This window comes from Eschrichtius robustus, chromosome 7 (genome assembly GCF_028021215.1).
Source record: "Eschrichtius robustus isolate mEscRob2 chromosome 7, mEscRob2.pri, whole genome shotgun sequence".
Lineage (NCBI taxonomy): Eukaryota > Metazoa > Chordata > Mammalia > Artiodactyla > Eschrichtiidae > Eschrichtius > Eschrichtius robustus.
Window position 1 is genome coordinate 120,364,291 of NC_090830.1, and position 18,554 is coordinate 120,382,844.

Below are 18,554 nucleotides of genomic sequence, written 5' to 3' on the forward strand. Positions count from 1 at the left end.
GACCTGGGGCAAATGGACCACAGATTTAAAATAAAAGTGTGGTTACAGGAATTATTCAAGCAAACTTGAAGAAATCTGCATGTCTGTATAGAAAATCCTTGGCATTTGTGGATTTAATGGTCAGCATCTTATTCAATTATAGGTGATTTTCATACAGTCCCTTAAAAAGTATAATGTAGTAATTTGTCAAGTTTTGCTAGGGCAAGAATTTGAGTCTTAGGCACTACAAGAGGTATGAGTTTTAATTTAAACCTCCACCCCATGCTCACACTGAATGAGCTTTTTTATTCATTAGCTCATATGTTACTCCATTGCATATACAGTATTCTCATTGAGATTCAAGTATACGTCTACTTTTTTTTTGTTTTGGTTTTGTGGTACTTTATGATCTTTGGGAATTATATTTACCATGGTATTTGTAGATAGGAATTCCAAAGTTAACATGGCAGGTTTTTCTTGAATGTCAAGAAAGATATATACATGTATATATATATATATATATATATATATATATATGTGTGTGTGTATATATGTGTATATATATATATATATATATATAGTGTTTATATTAGTAGCCTTCATTATGTGGTTAAATCATAGACTTTAGAGTTAAATGTTAAACTTAGAGGTCATTAAAGTTATTTTGTCAGTTGAAAAAAAAAAAGTACAAGGAATAAAATATGTACTGATGTAGTTTTCTGAAAGTTGAAAACAATTCATTTACAGAGGTTCTTTTAGATCAATTTTTTTAAATTAAAAAAACACAAACATTTGAGTTTGATTGTATTAATTTATATTTCTGAAGCCTTGTACATTATAAAGCATTAAAAATGAGACTAGAAACTAATGCCTCTAGTTAGGAATTAGAGTGCTCTTTAGTTCTTTAGTTTATTTAGATGTTGATTCCTTTTTCAGTTGAATCTGAAAATTGAACTTTTGTACTTTAGTTGGTACCACTAGAATTTTTTATTTTAAGTCTTTTGGCATAATACATGCTAGTTCTGGAATAATCTGGTATTCTGAATGGCATCTTGTTTTTCAAGGGAAATGTCAATTATTTTCCTCACTTAATGACTCTATTAAAAGAAATATGTTTGAAAAATCTTGATAGCTAGTGGGCAAGCTTCTTCTGTTCTGTGATTTGAACATATATTCATTTGACCCAGTTCTGTTTTACCTACCCTTTGTCTACTAGCAGGAGCAGGGTAACAGCTCAGAGAAGGTAGGTATTTTTTCCACCCCATTCCTATGTGACTGAATATATTACTTTGTTAGCCCCAGATACAAAAGCTCATTCTAATACCCTTACAGAGAATTACAATGCCTGGTAGATTATTGGAGATTTCAGTTTTAAGTCTTTGTTACTCCAATTATTGATCCAGTGTTTTTTAAATATCAAATTTAAAAATAATTCTGTAAAGTTCTATCAGTGTTCTAATTTGTCTAAAAGTGACCTTTATTTACTGCTAAATATTTGTGCTTTTCACTTGAAACTATGAGATACAGATATTCCTCAGAAAAGGTTTTCTGATGCAAATAAATTGGGAAATCTCATATATTATATTCTTCATTAAGAGTACATTATTATACTAGGTACTTCCCTAGTGGCGCAGAGGTTAAGAATCCGCCTGCCAATGCAGGGGATATAGGTTTGATTGCTGGTCTGGGAAGATCCCACATGCTGCGGAGCAACTAAGCCTGTGAGCCACAACTACTGAGCCTGTGCTCTAGAGCCTGTGAGCTGCAACTGCTGAGCACATGTGCCGCAACTACTGAAGCCCACATGCTCTAAGGTCTGCATGCTGCAACTCCTGAGTCCGTGTGCTGCAACTACTGAAGCCCACGCGCCTAGAGCCCGAGCTCCACAGCAAGAGAAGCCACCGCGATGAGAAGCCCGTGCACCACAACGAAGAGTAGCCCCTGCTTGCCGCAACTAGAGAAAGCCCACGCACAGCAACGAAGACACAACTCAGCCAAAAAAAAAAAGAGTACATTATTATATTAAAACCAATAATTTCTGCTGTCAGACAGCAGAAACACATCTTATTCTAAACCTATTTGACCATGGAACTAGATGTTGTAGAAATACGTTTTGGGAAATGCTGAGACTGTATTACAGAACATATTGTGATTAATACATTGTAAGGGTATTTCAAAACATTTGCAGCTATGATTACCTATAGCCATGTGGACCAAGTAAGCTTTTTAATATATATAGATGGTAACTACTGTCCCAGAATGTAAATATAATCAGAACACACTTAATTTTGGAAGTATCTTTTCTGTAATTCTAAGGGTTTGGTTTTTGACCTGGACATTTTGTTAGAATGAATTTTCCAGTCTGAAGGTAATTCTTAAATATCCTACTATGTATTGAACACCCAAAATTGGTCTTTGGAACTACTTTCTGTGAAGACTTAGCAGTAGGAGTTTTAGAGCTTTAAGGTACCTATGAGATCATGTATCTCCCCAAACTCATTTTTTCAGATAAACTGAGACCTAGAAATGTAAGGGAAGTAGAAATCACATTGTAATTAATCAAGGGATTTGGAACCCAAACCCACAGCTCCAGATCTTATGCTTTTCTTTTTTTTTAAAATTTCATTTGTTTTTCGATACTACTTTTAACCAAAATCCTTTAGAGACAGAAACTAGCTAGGTGATATGTACATTTAACATGAGAATACAGGGTAGAGACTGAGTTAGATTATAAGGTGGGTCAAATTTAATGTAGCTAGAACTCCTAAAGTCTCTGGGCATCCAGTTCCCCCCTCATTTATCTGAATAATTCCCTTTATCCTAGACAAGAGAAAAATAGTTAAAAAATAAGCATGTACTCTTCTAAAAAAATTTATTGGAGTATAGTTGATTTACAATGTTGTGTTAGTTTCTGCTGTACAGCAAAGTGGATCAGTTATACGTATACATACATCCACTCATTTTTAGATTCTTTTCCCATATCATTACAGAGTGTTGAGTAGAGTTCCCTGTGCTGTACAGTAGGTTCTTATTAGGTATCTATTTTATATATAGTAGTGTGTATATGTGAAATACCAACCTTCCAATTTATCCCTCCCCCCCTTCCCCCTTAGTAACAATAAGTTTGTTTTCTGCATCTGTGACTCTATTTCTGTTTTGTAAATAGGTTCATTTGTACCATTTTTTTAGATTCCACATATAAGCAATATCATAATATTTGTCTTTGACTTACTCAGTATGACAATCTCTAGGTCCATCCACGTCACTGCAAATGGCATTATTTTGTTCTTTTTTATGGCTGTGTAGTATTCCATTGTATGTGTGTGTGTGTGTGTGTGTGTGTGTGTATATATATGTGTGTGTATATATATATATATATATACACACACATATACATATACACACACACACACCACATTTTCTTTATCCATTCCTCTGTTGATGGACATTTAGGTTGCTTGTATGTCCTGGCTATTGTAAATAGCACTGCAGTGAACATTGGGGTACGTGTATTTTTTGAATTATGGTTTTCTCTGGATATATGCCCAGGAGTGGGATTGCTGGATCATATGACAATATTACTGTAAGGGAATAGTCAGTGCTAGTTTTTAATGATTAGTGCATGGGCCAAGGATGCCTGAGTCAGTTTCTTTTCTAAATTGAGCTGTATCATCACTTCCTAGTGGTCAGTTATTGAAACATTTATTTATATATTCTGTTAATGGAAAAGTTGGCCTAAATGGTTGTAGAGTTAAACTCTAAGGTACTGAATTCAAATTAATTTATAAAATATATTGTTTTTATCATACTTTTCAGAAAGATACCACTCAGTAGAAAATAATTGAACTCGTTGAACTTGAGGTTATATGAATTATGCATATAGACATATAATAATATATTATTGGAAGAAATTTACCTTTTAAATGCCAGATTGCTAAGTAAACTACTAGTGTGATCTGTGTTGGGGGGGATAATTTTTTAAAGATAGTTAGATTTTCTGTTTTGGCTTTTTTTATTCAGCATTTCTTCAGACTATAGAAAGCAGTCCTACCTTTTCAAGTCTTGTTCTGTCAGAAATTTTCCTTGGTTCATGTGTCGAATCCTGCTTATTTACATGATTATGTATAACCACTTAATGTATTCTGAAATAGTATATTGGTTAAGACAAGGGTTTTGGAGTCAGAACTATGTTAGTCTTGTGACTTAGCCAGTTATGGTCTGTGTGGTCTTTGACAAGTTGTTTGATTGCTCTTGAGCCTTAGTTTCCTTATCTATAAATGGACTTTATCTGCTTCAGAATTGTTGCAAGGACTTAATGAGATATGAGCTAAAAAGCATTTAGCACTGCTGCTACCTCTAGTGGTGTTATTGTCAGTTTCCCACCGTGCTATTGGGCAAATGATTTAACTTCCATAAACCTTGGTTAACTCATCTGTTAATGAGAATAACCCTCCTGGGGTGCCTGCTTCACAGAGGGTTACTCTGGAAATCAAAGGTAATCATGTGATCATAGTTGATAAACTTCTCAACCTATCTAAGCTGAGGTAACAAGTCTTACACCATTAGGACTGGGGAGGCAAAAGCAGAGGGAGTGGAGATTTGCTTTTTGGGAAAGGGTTTAGCTGAAGTCTTGATGACAGATCTGTCTTCCTTCAGTACTGCTAGACTGCGGCACATGCAGACATATAACCTCCTTTCCAGATAAGTCAGGTTCAGAATGCATATCTGTTTCATCACTGTCCTCCATGTGGTGCTTGTAAGATCCTAGATGAAGAATTTGTGACAGAGTCCAAACTCTTTTAGCTCAGTATCCATGGCCCTTTATGATTTGCTCTCAACTTCCATTTCTTTACCTCATTCCCTGGCATTTCCTCTTCTTATCTCTCTCTCATAACCTCCAACTCCAGTGTCTTTTCCAGAGAGAGGGGTAAGCACTTAAATGAACTGTTTGAGAGTATATTCTTTTATTTTTTTCTGTGTTCCTACACAGATGTGTAACTCTCACATACATTTATATTTTTCTTCAAACAAACAAAAAGTGCCAAGTCAATCATATTACGAAGAAGCCACATTTTCAGAAAGTCTTTACTGGATTGTATGCCCATCAGCAGTCTGTGAGGGTGTAACTTTCTCTGTGTCCTCACCAGCATGGTTCTTTTTTATTTTTTAATCAATTTGATAGATATAACATTATTTCTCATTGTATTTGTTGAATAAATATTCTTCTAATAACTAGTGAATATGTCTTTCTAGATCTTTCAGACAGCCAGGAGAGGAACTCAAGGTTCATTTGAGCATTTGCTTCAAAATGAAAACATAACTTTGGACTCTATGAAATCCACTTGTCAAACATTGGGTTAGCATACTATCTTACCTCGTCTTTACCCTGAGCTACAGCTTAGAAACCACCATCCCAAATTTGATGTTTCTCAATCCTTTGTGTATAAATGTATGTATGTATGTATTCACAGACCATATACATTAATTTGTATGTTTTGAAACTTTTTACACATGGAACCATTCTTTACCATTCTGCAACTTATATTTTTTTGTCTTTTTTTAAAAAACTTTTAATTTTATATTGGAGTATAGTTGATTAACAATGTTGTGTTAGTTTACATGTACAGTGAAGTGATTCAGTTATGCATATACACATACCTATTCTTTTTCAAATTCTTTTCCCATTTAGGTTGTTACATATTGAGCAGAGTTCCCTGTATATAGTAGGTCCTTGTTGGTTATCCATTTAAAATATAACACCGTGTACATGTCAGTCCCAAACTCCGTAACCATCCCTTCTCCCCACCCTTCCCCCCAGTAACCATTAGTTTGTTCTCTAAGTCTGTGAGTCTGTTTCTGTTCTGTAAATAAGTTCATTTGCATCTGTTTTTTAGATTCCACGTATAAGCAATATCATACGATATTTCACTTTGTCTCTCTGACTTCACTCAGTATGATAGTCTCTAGGTCCATCCAGGTTGTTGCAAATGACATTATTTCATTCTTTTTTTTTTTTTTTAATTATTTATGCTGGGGGGTTGGAACACTCATCTTTACTTTTTTTTAAAAAATATATTTATTTATTTTTGGCTGTGTTGGGTCTTCGTTTCTGTGCGAGGGCTTTCTCTAGTTGCGGCGAGCGGGGGCCACTCTTCGTCGCAGTGCATGGGCCTCTCACTATCGCGGCCTCTCTTGTTGCGGAGCACAGGCTCCAGACGCGCAGGCTCAGTAGTTGTGGCTCACGGGCCCAGTTGCTCCGCGGCATGTGGGATCTTCCCAGACCAGGGCTCGAACCCGTGTCCCCTGCATTGGCAGGCAGATTCTCAACCACTGTGCCACCAGGGAAGCCCATTATTTCGTTCTTTTTTATGGCTGAGTAATATTCCATTGTATATATGTGCCACATTTTCTTTATCCATTCCTCTGTCAATGAACATTTAGGTTGCTTCCATATCTTGGCTATTGTAAACAATGTGGTAATGAACATCAGGATGCATGTATCCTTTTGGACCATGTTTTTCTCTGGATATATGCCCAGGAGTGGGATTGCAGGATCATATGGTAGCTCTGTTTTTAATTTTTAAGGAACCTCCATACTGTTCTCCATAGTGGCTGTACCAATTTACATTCCCACCAACAGTGTAGGAGGGTTTCCTTCTCTCCACACCCTCCCCAGCATTTACTGTTTGTGGATTTTTTGATAATAGCCATTCTGATTGGTGTGAGGTGATATCTCAATGTAGTTTTGACTTGCATTTCTCTAATAATTAGTGATGTTGAACATCTTTTCATGTGCCTCTTGCCATCTGTATATCTTCTTTGGAGAAATATCTATTTAGGTCTTCTACCCACTTTTTGATTGGATTCCTTGTTTTGATGATATTAAGCCACATGAGCTGTTTGTAAATATTGGACACTAATCCATTGTCCGTCACATCATTTGCAAATATTTTCTCGCATTCTGTGGGTTGTCTTTTCATTTTATTTATGGTTTCCTTTGCTGTGTAAAAGCTTTTGAGTTTAATTAGGTCCCATTTGTTTATTTTTGTTTTTATTTTCATTACTCTGGGAGATGGATTGAAAAAGATATTGGTACAATTTATGTCAGAGAGTGTTCTGCCTATGTTTTCCTTTAAGAGTTTTATGGTGTTCAGTCTCACATTTAGGTCTTTAATCCATTTTGAGCTTGTTTTTGTGTATGGTGTTAAAAATGTTTGTAATTTCATTTTTTTACACATAGCTGTCCAGTTTTCCCAGCAGATTTATTGAAGAGATTGTCTTTACACATTGTACGGTCTTGTCTCCTTTGTCATAGATTAATTGACCATAGGTGCATGGGTTTATCTGTGGGCTTTCTGTCCTGTTCCATTGATCTATATTTCTGTTTTTGTGCCAGTACCATACTGTTTTGATGACTATAGCTTTGTAGTATAGTCTGAAGTCAGGGAGCCTGATTCCTCCAACTCCGTTTTTCTTTTTCAAGATTGCTTTGGCTGTTCTGGGTCTTTTGTGTCTCCACACAAATTTTAAGATTTTTTTGTTCTAGTTCTATGAAAAATGCCAGTGGCATTTGATAGGGATTTCATTGAATCTGCAGATTGCCTTGGGTAGTATAGTCATTTTGACAATACTGACTTTACCAATCCAAGAACATGGTGTATCTTTCCATCTGTTTGTGTCATCTTTGATTTCTTTCACCAGCATCTTATAGTTTTTGGAGTACAGGTCTTTGGTCTCCTTAGGTAGTTTATTCCTAGGTTTTTTATTCTTTTTGATGTGATGGTAAGTGGGATTGTTTCTTGAATTACTCTGTCTGATCTTTCATTGTTAGTGTATAGCAATGTAACAGATTTCTGTATATTAGTTTTGTAACCTGCAACTTTACCAAATTCATCGATGAGCTCCAGTAGCTTTCTGGTAGCATCTTTAGGATTTTTGATGTATAGATCATGTCATCTGCAAACAGTGAGAGTTTTAACTGCTTTTCCAATTTGGATACCTTTTTCTTCTCTGATTGCTGTAGCTAGGATTTCCAAAATGGTGCTGAATAGAAGTGGTGAGAGGACATCCTTGTCTTATTCCTGATCTTAGAGGAAGTGCTTTTAGCTTTTCACCGTTGAGTATGATGTTAGCTGTAGGTTTGTCGTATATGGCCTTTATTATGTTGAGGTATGTTTCCTCTATGCCCACTTTCTGAAGAGTTTTTATCATAAATGGGTGCTAAAGTTTGTCAAAAGCTTTTTCCTGCATCTGTTGAGATGATCATATGGTTTTTATTCTTCAATTTGTTCATGTGGTGTATCACACTGATCGATTTGCGGATGTTGAAAAATCCCTGCATCCCTGGGATAAATTCCATTTCATCTTGTTGTATGATCCTTTTAATATATTGTTGGATTTGGATTGCTAGTATTTTGTTGAGGATATTTGCATCTGTGTTCATCAGTGATACTGGCCTAAAATTTTCTATTCATGTGGTATCTTTGTCTGGTTTTGGTATCAGGGTGACAGTGGCATCATAGAATGAATTTGGGAGTTTTCGTTCCTCTGCAGTTTTTTGGAACAGTTTCAGAAGGATAGGTGTTAGCTCTCCTCTAAATGTTTGATAGAATTCACCTGTGAAGCTATCAGGTCCTGGACTTTTGTTTGCTGGAAGTTTTTAAATCACAGTTTCAATTTCAGTGCTTGTGATTGGTCTGTTCATATTTTTTATTTCTTCCTGGTTCAGTCTTGGGAGGTTGTGCCTTTCTAAGAATTTGTCCATTTCTTCCAGGTTGTCCATTTTATTGGCATACAGTTGCTTGTAGTAGTCTCTTATGATCCTTTGCATTTCTGTGGTGTTAGTTGTAACTTCTTGTTCATTTTCAATTTTATTGATTTGAGTCCTCTTCCTTTTTTTTTTCTTGATGAGTCTGGCTAAAGGTTTATCAATTTTGTTTTTCTTTTCAAAGAACCAGCTTTTAGTTTCATCGATCTTTACTGTTGTTCTCTTTGTCTCTATTTCATTTATTTCTGCTCTGGTCTTTATGATTTCTTCTAGTAACTTCAGGTTTTGATGTTCTTTCTTCAGTTGCTTTAGGTGTAAGTTTAGGTTGTTTATTTGAGATTTTTCATGTTTCCTGAGGTAAGATTGTATTGCTATAAACTTCCCTCTTAGAACTGCTTTTGCTGCATCCCATAGGTTTTGGATCGTTGTGCTTTTGTTTTCATTTGTCTCTAGGTATTTTTTGATTTCCTTTTTGATTTCTTCAGTGATCCATCGGTTGTTTAGTTGCATGTTGTTTAGCCACCACATGTTTGTGCTTTTTACATTTTTTTCTTATAGTTTATTTCTAATCTCGTAGCATCATGGTTGGAAAAGGTGCTTGATATGATTTCAATTTTCTTAAATTTACTGAGGCTTGCTTTTTTTTTAAAAATTTATTTATTTTTGGCTGTGTTGGGTCTTCGTTTCTGTGTGAGGGCTTTCTCTAGTTGTGGCAAGCGGGGGCCACTCTTCATCACGGTGCGCGGGCCTCTCACTGTCGCGGCCTCTCTTGTTGCGGAGCACAGGCTCCAGACGCACAGGCTCAGTAGTTGTGGCTCACGGGCCCAGTTGCTCTGCGGCCTGTGGGATCTTCCCAGACCAGGGCTCGAACCCGTGTCCCCTGCATTGGCAGGCAGATTCTTAACCACTGCGCCACCAGGGAAGCCCGAGGCTTGCTTTTCGTGGCCCAGCATGTGGTCAGTCCTGGAGAATGTTCCTTGTGCACAGGAGAAGAACGTGTATTCTGTGGCATTTGGATAGAATGCTCTATAAATATCAATTAAGTCTATCTGGTCTGATGTGTCATTTAAGGCCTGTGTTTCCTTATTGATTTTCTGTCTGCATGATCTGTCCATTGATGAAAGTGGGGTGTTAAAGTCCCCCACTATTGTTGTGTTACTGTTGGTTTGTCCCTTTTTGGCTGTTAGTATTTGCCTTATTTATTGAGGTGCTCCTATGTTGGGTGCATATATATTTACAATTGTTATATCTTGTTGTTGGACTGATCTCTTGATCATTATGTAGTATCCTTCTTTGTCTCTTTAACAGTCTTTATTTTAAAGTCTATTTTGTCTGAAATGAGTATTGCTATTCCAGCTTTCTTTTGATTTCCATTTGCATGGAATATCTTTTTCCATCCCCTCACTTTCAGTCTGTATGTGTCTCTAGGTCTGAAGTGGGTCTCTTGTAGACAGCATATATACAGGTCTTGTTTTTGTATCCATTCTTTGTTTTTTGGTTGGAACATTTAATTCGTTTACATTTAAGGTAATTATTGATATGTATGTTCCTATTGCCATTTTCTTAATTGTTTTGGGTTTGTTTTTGTAGGTCTTTTTTCTTCCTTTTCTCTTTTGTTTTCTTCTCTTGTGGTTTGATGACCATCTTTAGTGTTGTGTTTGGGTTGCTTTTTCCTCTTTTGTGTGTGTATCTATTGTAGTTTTGGGGTTTGTTGTTTCCATGAGGTTTTGATATAGCAGTCTGTATATGTACAAGGTTTGTTAAAGTTGCTGGTCTCTTCCTGCCTAGAGAAGTTCCTCTAGCATTTATTGCAAAGCTGGTCTGGTGATGCTGAATTTTCTTAGTTTTTGCTTGTCTGTAAAGCTTTTGATTTCTCTGTCAAATCTGAATGAGAGCCTTGCTACATAGAGTATTTTTGGTTGTAGGTTCTTCCCTTTCATCACTTTAAATATATTGTGCCACTCCCTTCGGCCCTGCAGAGTTTATGCTGAGAAATCAGCTGATAACCTTGTGTGAGTTCGCTTGTATGTTATTTGTTGTTTTCCCCTGTTGCTTTTAATATTTTTTGTTTTTAGTTTTTGTCATTTAGGTTACTATGTGTCTTGGCATGTTCCTTCTTGGGTTTATACTGCCTGGTACTGTCTGTGCTTCCTGGACTTGGGTGACTGTTTCCTTTCCCATGTTAGAGATGTTTTCAGCTGTTATCTCTTCAAATATATTTTGAGGTCCTTTGTCTCACTCTTCTCCTTCTGGGACCCCTATAATGTAAATGTTGGTGTGTTTTAATGTTGTCCCAGAGGTCTCTTAGATTTTCTTCATTTCTTTTCATTCTTTTTTCTTTATTCTGTTCAGCAGTGATTTCTATCATTGTGTCTTCCAGGTCACTTATCCATTCTTCTGCCTCAGTTATTCTGCTATTGATACCTTCTAGCGTATTTTTCACTTCAGTTACTGTATTGTTAATCTGTTTGTTCTTTTGTTCTTTTAGGTCTTTGTTAAACATTTCTTGCATCTTCTTGATCCTTGCCTCCATTTTTTTCCCAAGATCCTGGATCATCTTCACTATCATTATTCTGAATTCTTTTTCTAGAAGGTTGCCTATCTCCACTTCACTTAGTTGTTTTTCTGGGGTTTTATCTCGTTCCTTCACGTGGGACATATTCCTCTGCTGTTTCATTTTGTCTAACTTTCTATGATTGTGGTTTTTGTTCCCCAGGCTGCAGGATTGTAGTTCTTCTTGCTTCTGCTGTGTGCCCTCTGGTGGATGAAGCTATCTAAGAGGTTTGTGCAAGCTTCCTGACTGGGGGGAAGAGGTGGTGGGTGGAGCTGGGTCTTGTCCCTCTGGTGGGTAGGGCTGTGCTCAGTAAAACTTTAACCCACTTGTCTGCTGATGGGTGTGGCTGTGTTCCCTCCCTGTTGGTTGTTTGGCCTGACCGAGCACTGGTGCCTACAGGCTGTTTGGTGGGGCTCATGGTGGCCTCCGGGAGGTGAGGGTCTCAAGCCAATGAGTACTTCCCAGAACTGCTGCTGCCAGTGTCTTTGTCCCCACAGTGAGCCACAACCACCCTCTGCCTCTGCAGGAGATCCTCCAATACTAGCCGTTAGGTCTGGCCCAGTCTCTTAAGGGGTCACTGCTTTTTTCCCCTGGGTCCTGGTTCACACGAGACTTTGTGTGTGCCCTTCAGGAGTGGAGTTTCTGTTTTCCCCATTCCTTTGGAAGTCCTGTGATCAAATCCTGCTGGTCTTCAAAGCCAGATTCTCTGGCGACGACGACTCCTGTTGCCAGACCCCCAGGCAACTGGGAAACCTGACATGGGGCTCAGATCTTTCACTCCAGTGGGAGAACTTCTGTGGTATAATTGTTTTCCAGTTTGTGGGTTGCCCACCCATGGGTATGGGATTTGATTTTATCACGATTGCACACCCACTATTGTCTTGTTGTGGCTTATTCTTTGTCTTTGGATGTAGGATATCTTTTTTGGTAGGTTCTAGCATTTTTTTGTGGATGGTTGTTCAACAGTTATTTGTGATTCTGGTGTTCTCATAAAAAGGGGTGAGTGCACATCCTTCTACTCTGCTATCTTGAGCTAATTCTGGAAGGAATTTTCTGTTTTTTGTCTTTTTGTTTTTATTGTTTACCATCTCTTCTGAGATCTGTTTCTATTGCTTCCTTTAGGTGTAGTGATTTATTTTTCCATTGGGTAGTGTAACCTTGCCGCAGTGGCTCCTTGTGCAAATATAGAAGTTTTCATACTGTAAATACCTAGAAGTAGAATTGATAGATCAGATGGGTTTACTTGGACATTTTCTAATTCATCAAATTTTTGCCAAGTTACTCTCCAAAGTCGTTTTGACAATTGATACTTTTACCAGCAGAGTGTGAATTCTCACAGCTCCACTTTCTCCCATGTTGGTTTTAGCAGACTTTTTCACCTAACCTGATGGCAGTTATAGCTTTTCATATTTCTCTAATTACTAGTGCTATTGAGTATTTAATGGCCTTTTAAATATCTTCTGTGAATTGCCTGCCCACTTCTTAGTGCAGTATTTGCCTTTTCTTAGAAATCTGCTAAGTTTTTTTATATTTTCTAGACTCAAATCCTTTTTTAGAAATGAGTTACAAAGATCTATTCCTAGTCTGTAGCCTGTTCTTTTATTTTGTTTCTGTTACTTCTAATTACCCTTTTAAAAGTTGTTAAATGATCACAAACTTAGAAGTTTGGAGTTCAGTAAAATAACCTGTTTTTCCCCAAATTAATTGAGAGTAAGTTGTTCATCTGATGCTCCATCATCCCTGAGTATTTTAGCAGCAGTTCTCTATCGTTTTGGCCTTAGAACAACTTCACAGTCTTAAAAAATTAAGAACTTCAGAACTTACCTATGTAAGGGTTATATTTGCTCATATTTACTGTATTAGAAATTAAAATCAAGGAATTTAAAAATTAATTTTTTAAAAGACGTATTACATGTAACAAATAAAAATTTTTATGAAAAATAACTACTTTTCACAACAAGTGGATTTGTTTCACATTTCTTGCAAATTTCCTTAATGTCTTCCTTAACAAATAATGGCTGAATTCTCATAATTGCTTCAGTCTGTTGCAATATGTTATTTTGGCTGAAGAATATGAAGAAAATCAGTCCTCAAACATATATGTAGTTGGAATATTTTAATAGCCTTTTTAGGTAATTGAAGGTATTCAATGATAACTGGTTTAAAATGGCAGTGATAAATAATTTCTTGAAGATTAACTGCAATGTAGAATTTAAACCTATATTAATGAACTTTTTCCCCCTAACTTTTTCTTTAGAAATAATGATAGACTCATAGGAAGTTGCAAAAATAACACTTCACTCAGCATCCCTTAATGTTAGCATCTCATATAATTGGAGTACAATATCAAAACCAGGAGACTGACATTGATGCTATACTGTTAACTGGACTATAAGACCATATTCGGTTTTTTGCCTTTTTTTAGGTGTTTTTGTGTGTATCTATGATTCTGCATGTTTTTATCCCACGTATAGATTCACAGTTAAGATATGGAATGATTTCATCACCTCAGAGGAACTCTCCCTCTCTACCTTGTCCTTATCCCCTGAAAATTCCTGTTCCATTCTCCATCTGTATAGTTTCATCAGTTCAAAAATGTTGCATAAATGGAATTATAAAGTATGTAAACTTTTCAGATTGACTTTTTCATTAAGCTTAACAGCCTTGAGATCCAGCCAGGTTGTTGCATATATCAGTAGCTCATTCCTTTTTTTACTGAGTAGTGTTACCTTGTGTGAATGTACCAGAGTTTAACCATTCACTCACCAAAGGACATTTGGATTGATTCCTTTTTTGGGTGTGTGTGGGCGATTACAAATAAATGGTATGAACATTGGTGTACAGGTTTTTTTAAAAAAAAATTATTTATTTATTTGGCTGTGCAGGGTCTTAGTTGCGGCACGCCGGTTCTTCGTTGCCATGTGCAGGATCTTCATTGCTGCGTGCAGGATCTTTAGTTGTGGCGTGTGGGATCTTTTAGTTGCGGCATGTGGGATCTAGTTCCCTGACCAGGGATTGAACCCAGGCCCCCTGCATTGGGAGCACGGAGTATTTATTTATATTTTTGGCTGCGTTTGGTCTTTGTTGCTGCCTGCGGGCTTTCTCTAGTTGCGGTGAGCAGGGGCTACTCTTCATTGAGGTGCGCGAGCTTCTCATTGCGGTGGCTTTTTTTGTTGAGCGTGGGCTCTAGGCGCGCGGGCTCAGTAGTTGTGGCGCATGGACTTAGTTGCTTCTGTGGCATGTGGGATCTTTCCAGACCAGGGCTCGAACCCATGTCCCCTGCATTGGCAGGCAGACTCTTAACCACTAGGGAGTGCAGAGTCTTAATCACTGGACTGCCAGGGAAGTCCCAGCGTACAGGTTTTTTGTGTGAGCACAAGTTTTCATTTTTCTGAGGTAAATGCCAAAGAGTGAAATGCTGGATTATATGGTAGGTATGTGGTTAGTTATAAGTAATCACTAAACTGTTTTTTCAGAATTTTTGTATTCACCTCTGTTTTACCTTCCCACCAGCAGTAAAGATATTTGACTTCTCTGCATTCTTGTCCGCATTTGATGTTATCACTATTTTTTATTTATTTAAGGTGCTCTGACAGAGTGTAGTAATATTTCATTGTGGTTTTAATTTTCATTTCCCTAATAGCTAATGATGTTGAACATCTTACTTGTGCTATTTGCCATATGTATCTGCTCTTTGGTGAAATGTTTACATCTCTCTTCTGCCCATTTTCCAGTTGGGTTGTTTTTTTAATGTTGAGTTTTGAGAGTTCTTTATGTGTTTAGATGTAAGACCTTTTTTGAATATGAGGTTTTCAAATATTTTCTCCCATAGCTTGTCTTTCCATCCTCTTAACAGGGTCTTTTGCAGTGCAAAATTTTAAATTTTTAATGAAGTTCAGTTTATCAATCTTTTTCTTTTATGGGTTGTACTTTTGGTGTCATGCCTGTGAGATCTTCACCTGGCTCTAGGTCCCAAAGATTTTCTCATTTCTTTACTTCTCCAACTTTTATAGGTTTACATTTTATATCTAAAAAAATCATAATTTTGAGTTAGCTTTTATTTAATTAATTTTTGTAAAGTGTGAGATTTAGATTGAGGTTCTTTTTTTATTTATCTCCTTCCTTCCTCCCTCCCTCCCTTCCTCCCTCCCTCCCTCCTCCTCCTCCTCCTGTCCTCTCCCTCCTCTCCTCTCCTCTCCTCTCCTCTTTTCTTTTCCTTTTGGCCTATGGATGTTCAGCTTTTCCAGTGCCAACCTGTGGACTTTTCATTCCATTAAAAAATGGTTCATTCATTTATCTTGTAATTTGAGTGGCTCTGTTACCCATTTGTGATTTTCAAATCATCATAAATTAGTCAACTGGAAAATACTGGTTTATTGAGTTATGTAGATTCCCTAAACGTTGGCACACTTTATAGTACAATATTTAAAAAATCCCCATTTGTTAATAATGCCGCTGATCTCATCAGAAAAGTCTTTAAATATTGAGTAGCTTTTCAAGCTCATGATAGAGGATACGTGTTTTCTAAAGTTCTGATTTTTGTTTTTAACTCTAAGTTTGTCATTGGCAACAAATATTCTCAGTTGTTTTCTATGAAGTGATGGGCTCACTTCCTTCATTTTTGAGAAAATGTCTGCCAAATACCTGGGTCTGTAGAGCTATGTATTCTCCTTACCTGGCTCAGGTTTGATAGTCCATATCAGGCCACTTCTAGTAACACCTTCCTTGGCTTACAGGGGCTCTGACTTCCTTTGCTAGGGAATTGGACACCCTCTTGTGTGGACACTCTTCTCATCTGCTTGGGATTCTAATTCCCTTTGTGGTTTTTTCATAGATTATTTAGGAATGTGGTTTTTAATTTCTACATACTTGTGAATTTTTCAGATTTCTTTCTTCTGTTGATTTTTAATTTTATTACTTTGTGGTTGGAGAATGTATCTTCCATTTTACTTACAGAAACTTAAAGTTCTATGTTCCAAAATATAGTTTGTCCTAGAGAATGTTTTCTGTTCACTTGAGAAGAGTGTGAATATTCTGCTGTTGTTTGGTGGAGTATTGATAAATGTCTCTTAGGCCTAGTTGGCTTATAGTGTTGTTCAGGTGTTCTATTTCCTTGTTGATCTTCTGTCTGGTTCTACCCAGTATTGAAAGTAGGGTATTGAAGTCACTATTATTGTTGAATCATCTGTTTTCTTCCTTCAATTCTGTGAGTTTCTACTTAATATATTTTGATGCTCTATTAGGTGCATATGTGTTTGTAATTGTTTTATCTGCTTGATGGATTTACCCTTCTATTGTTATAAAATGTTCCTTGTCTTTAGTAATAATTTTTGTCTTAAAGTCTGTTTTGTCTGGTTAGTATTGGTGTGGTATACCTTTTTTCATCATTTTACTTTCCATCTATTCATGTGTTTCAATCTAAACTGTATCTCTTGTAGACAGCATACAGTTGGATCACTTTTTTTTTAATCCATTCTACGAACTAATGCCTTTTAATTTGAGGGTTTAATTTTATCTATTTACATTTAGTTATTGATAAGGTAGAATTTGCACCCTGCTACTTTGTTTTCTGTGTGTCACATCTTTTTTGTTTCTCTATTCCTCCATCACTGTCTTCTTCTGTGTTAGATATTTTTTAGAGTACTTTTAAAATTCTTTTGTCGTTTTTTAGTGGCTGTCCTACAATTAACATACTAAGTCATAAGAATCTAGTTTGGATTAAACCAAGTTAATTTCAACAGTCTACTTAAACTTTGTGCCTATATAGGTAGCTCCACTCCCCCCCCTTTTGCTGTTATTGTCATACAAAATTACATCTTCGTACATTGTGTGCCCATCAACACATTTATAATTATTGCTTTGTGCAGTTCTCTTAAATTGGATAGGAGAAAAAAGCTATGGGCAAGAAATACATTTATAGTGTCTTTTATATTTATTTTTGTGGTTAGTTTTGCCAGTGCTCTTTCTTTATTTGTATTTGAGTTATTGTCTAGTGCCCTTCCATTTCAGTCTGAAGGACTCACTTTAGCATTTCTTGTAGGGCAGGTCTGCAACAAATTCTTTTAGTTTTTGCTTATCTGGGAATGTTTAAATTTTACCTTTATTGAAGGGTAGTTTTGCTGCATATAGAATTCTTGACAGTTTGTTTTTGTTTGTTTGGTTTTCCTTTCAGAACTTTGAATATGTCTTCCCACTGCCTTTGGCCTCCATGTTTTCTGAAAAGAAATGACTTGTGGAAGTGACTGTTAATCTTTTTATGTCTCATACATGATGAGTCGCTTCTCTTGCTGCTTCCAAGATTTTTTTTTTTTGTCTTTGTCATTTAGCAGTTGGTAAGGATGTGCCTATGTGTAGATCTCTTTAAGTTTATTCTGCTTGGAGTTTGTTCAGCTTCTTGGAGGTGTAGGTTAATGTTTTTCTTCAAAACTTGGAAGGAAATTTTTGGCCCTTATTTCTTCCAGTATTTCTGCCACCTTCTCTCATTGTCTCCTTCCAGGATTCTATTTATGTGTATTGTTATTTAAAATGTTTACTTGATGGTGTGCGTAGATTTCTGATACTCTTTCTTCATTCTTTATTCTTTCTATTTCTTCTATCTTTTTTCTTTCTGTTCCTCAGTGGATACTATCAATTGACCTATTTTGAGTTCATTGTTTTTTCTGCTTGCTTATATCAGCTGTTGAACCTTTCTAGAGAATTTTTCATTTCTAGAGTTCAAAGTTATTGTACTTCGAACTCTAGAATTTTATTTTTTTAGTAACTTTTTTCCTCTTTATTCACATTCTCTGTTTGGTGAGACATTTTTCTCTTGCCTTCCTTTAGTTCTATAGACATGTTTTCTTTTAGCTCATATTTAAAATGGCTGGCTTAAAGTCATTGTCTAGTAAGTCCAACGTCTGAATTTCCTTAGGGACAGTTTCTGTTGTTTGCTTTTCTTCCTGTGTTTGGGCCATTCTTTCTTATTTCTTTGCCTATCTTGTAATTTTTTATTGAAAAACTATGTTTGGACATTTAAAATACTAAATGTACTTTTAAATAACGTGAACATCTTAGATAGCATAAAAATGTCCAAATAACGGACACTTTAAATAACAAAATGTGGCAATTATGGAAATTAGATTTTGCCCCCTTTCTGGGGGTGTTTATTGTTCCTGCTTATTGTGGTTGCTGTTGGTTTAGTAACTTTTTGAACTAATTCTGTTTCGTGTGGCCACTGAAGTCACTATTTGGTTAGCTTAGTGGTTGGCTAATGAT

At 36.4% G+C, this 18,554-nt stretch overlaps 1 protein-coding gene across 4 annotated transcripts in view; it reads left to right on the forward strand.

The window, feature by feature from the left end:
• Nucleotides 1–18,554, forward strand: part of SHOC2 (SHOC2 leucine rich repeat scaffold protein) — a 102,076-nt gene that overhangs the window by 23,063 nt on the left and 60,459 nt on the right. Inside the window, exon 1 of one of the 4 annotated variants that reach the window (XM_068548536.1) lies at nucleotides 11,463–11,527. The exons of the other annotated variants lie outside the window; for them this stretch is intronic. The gene's annotated coding sequence lies outside the window, so the exon portion shown is untranslated. Of the gene's footprint in view, nucleotides 1–11,462; nucleotides 11,528–18,554 lie in introns of those variants that run through there. 4 annotated transcript variants of the gene reach the window in all.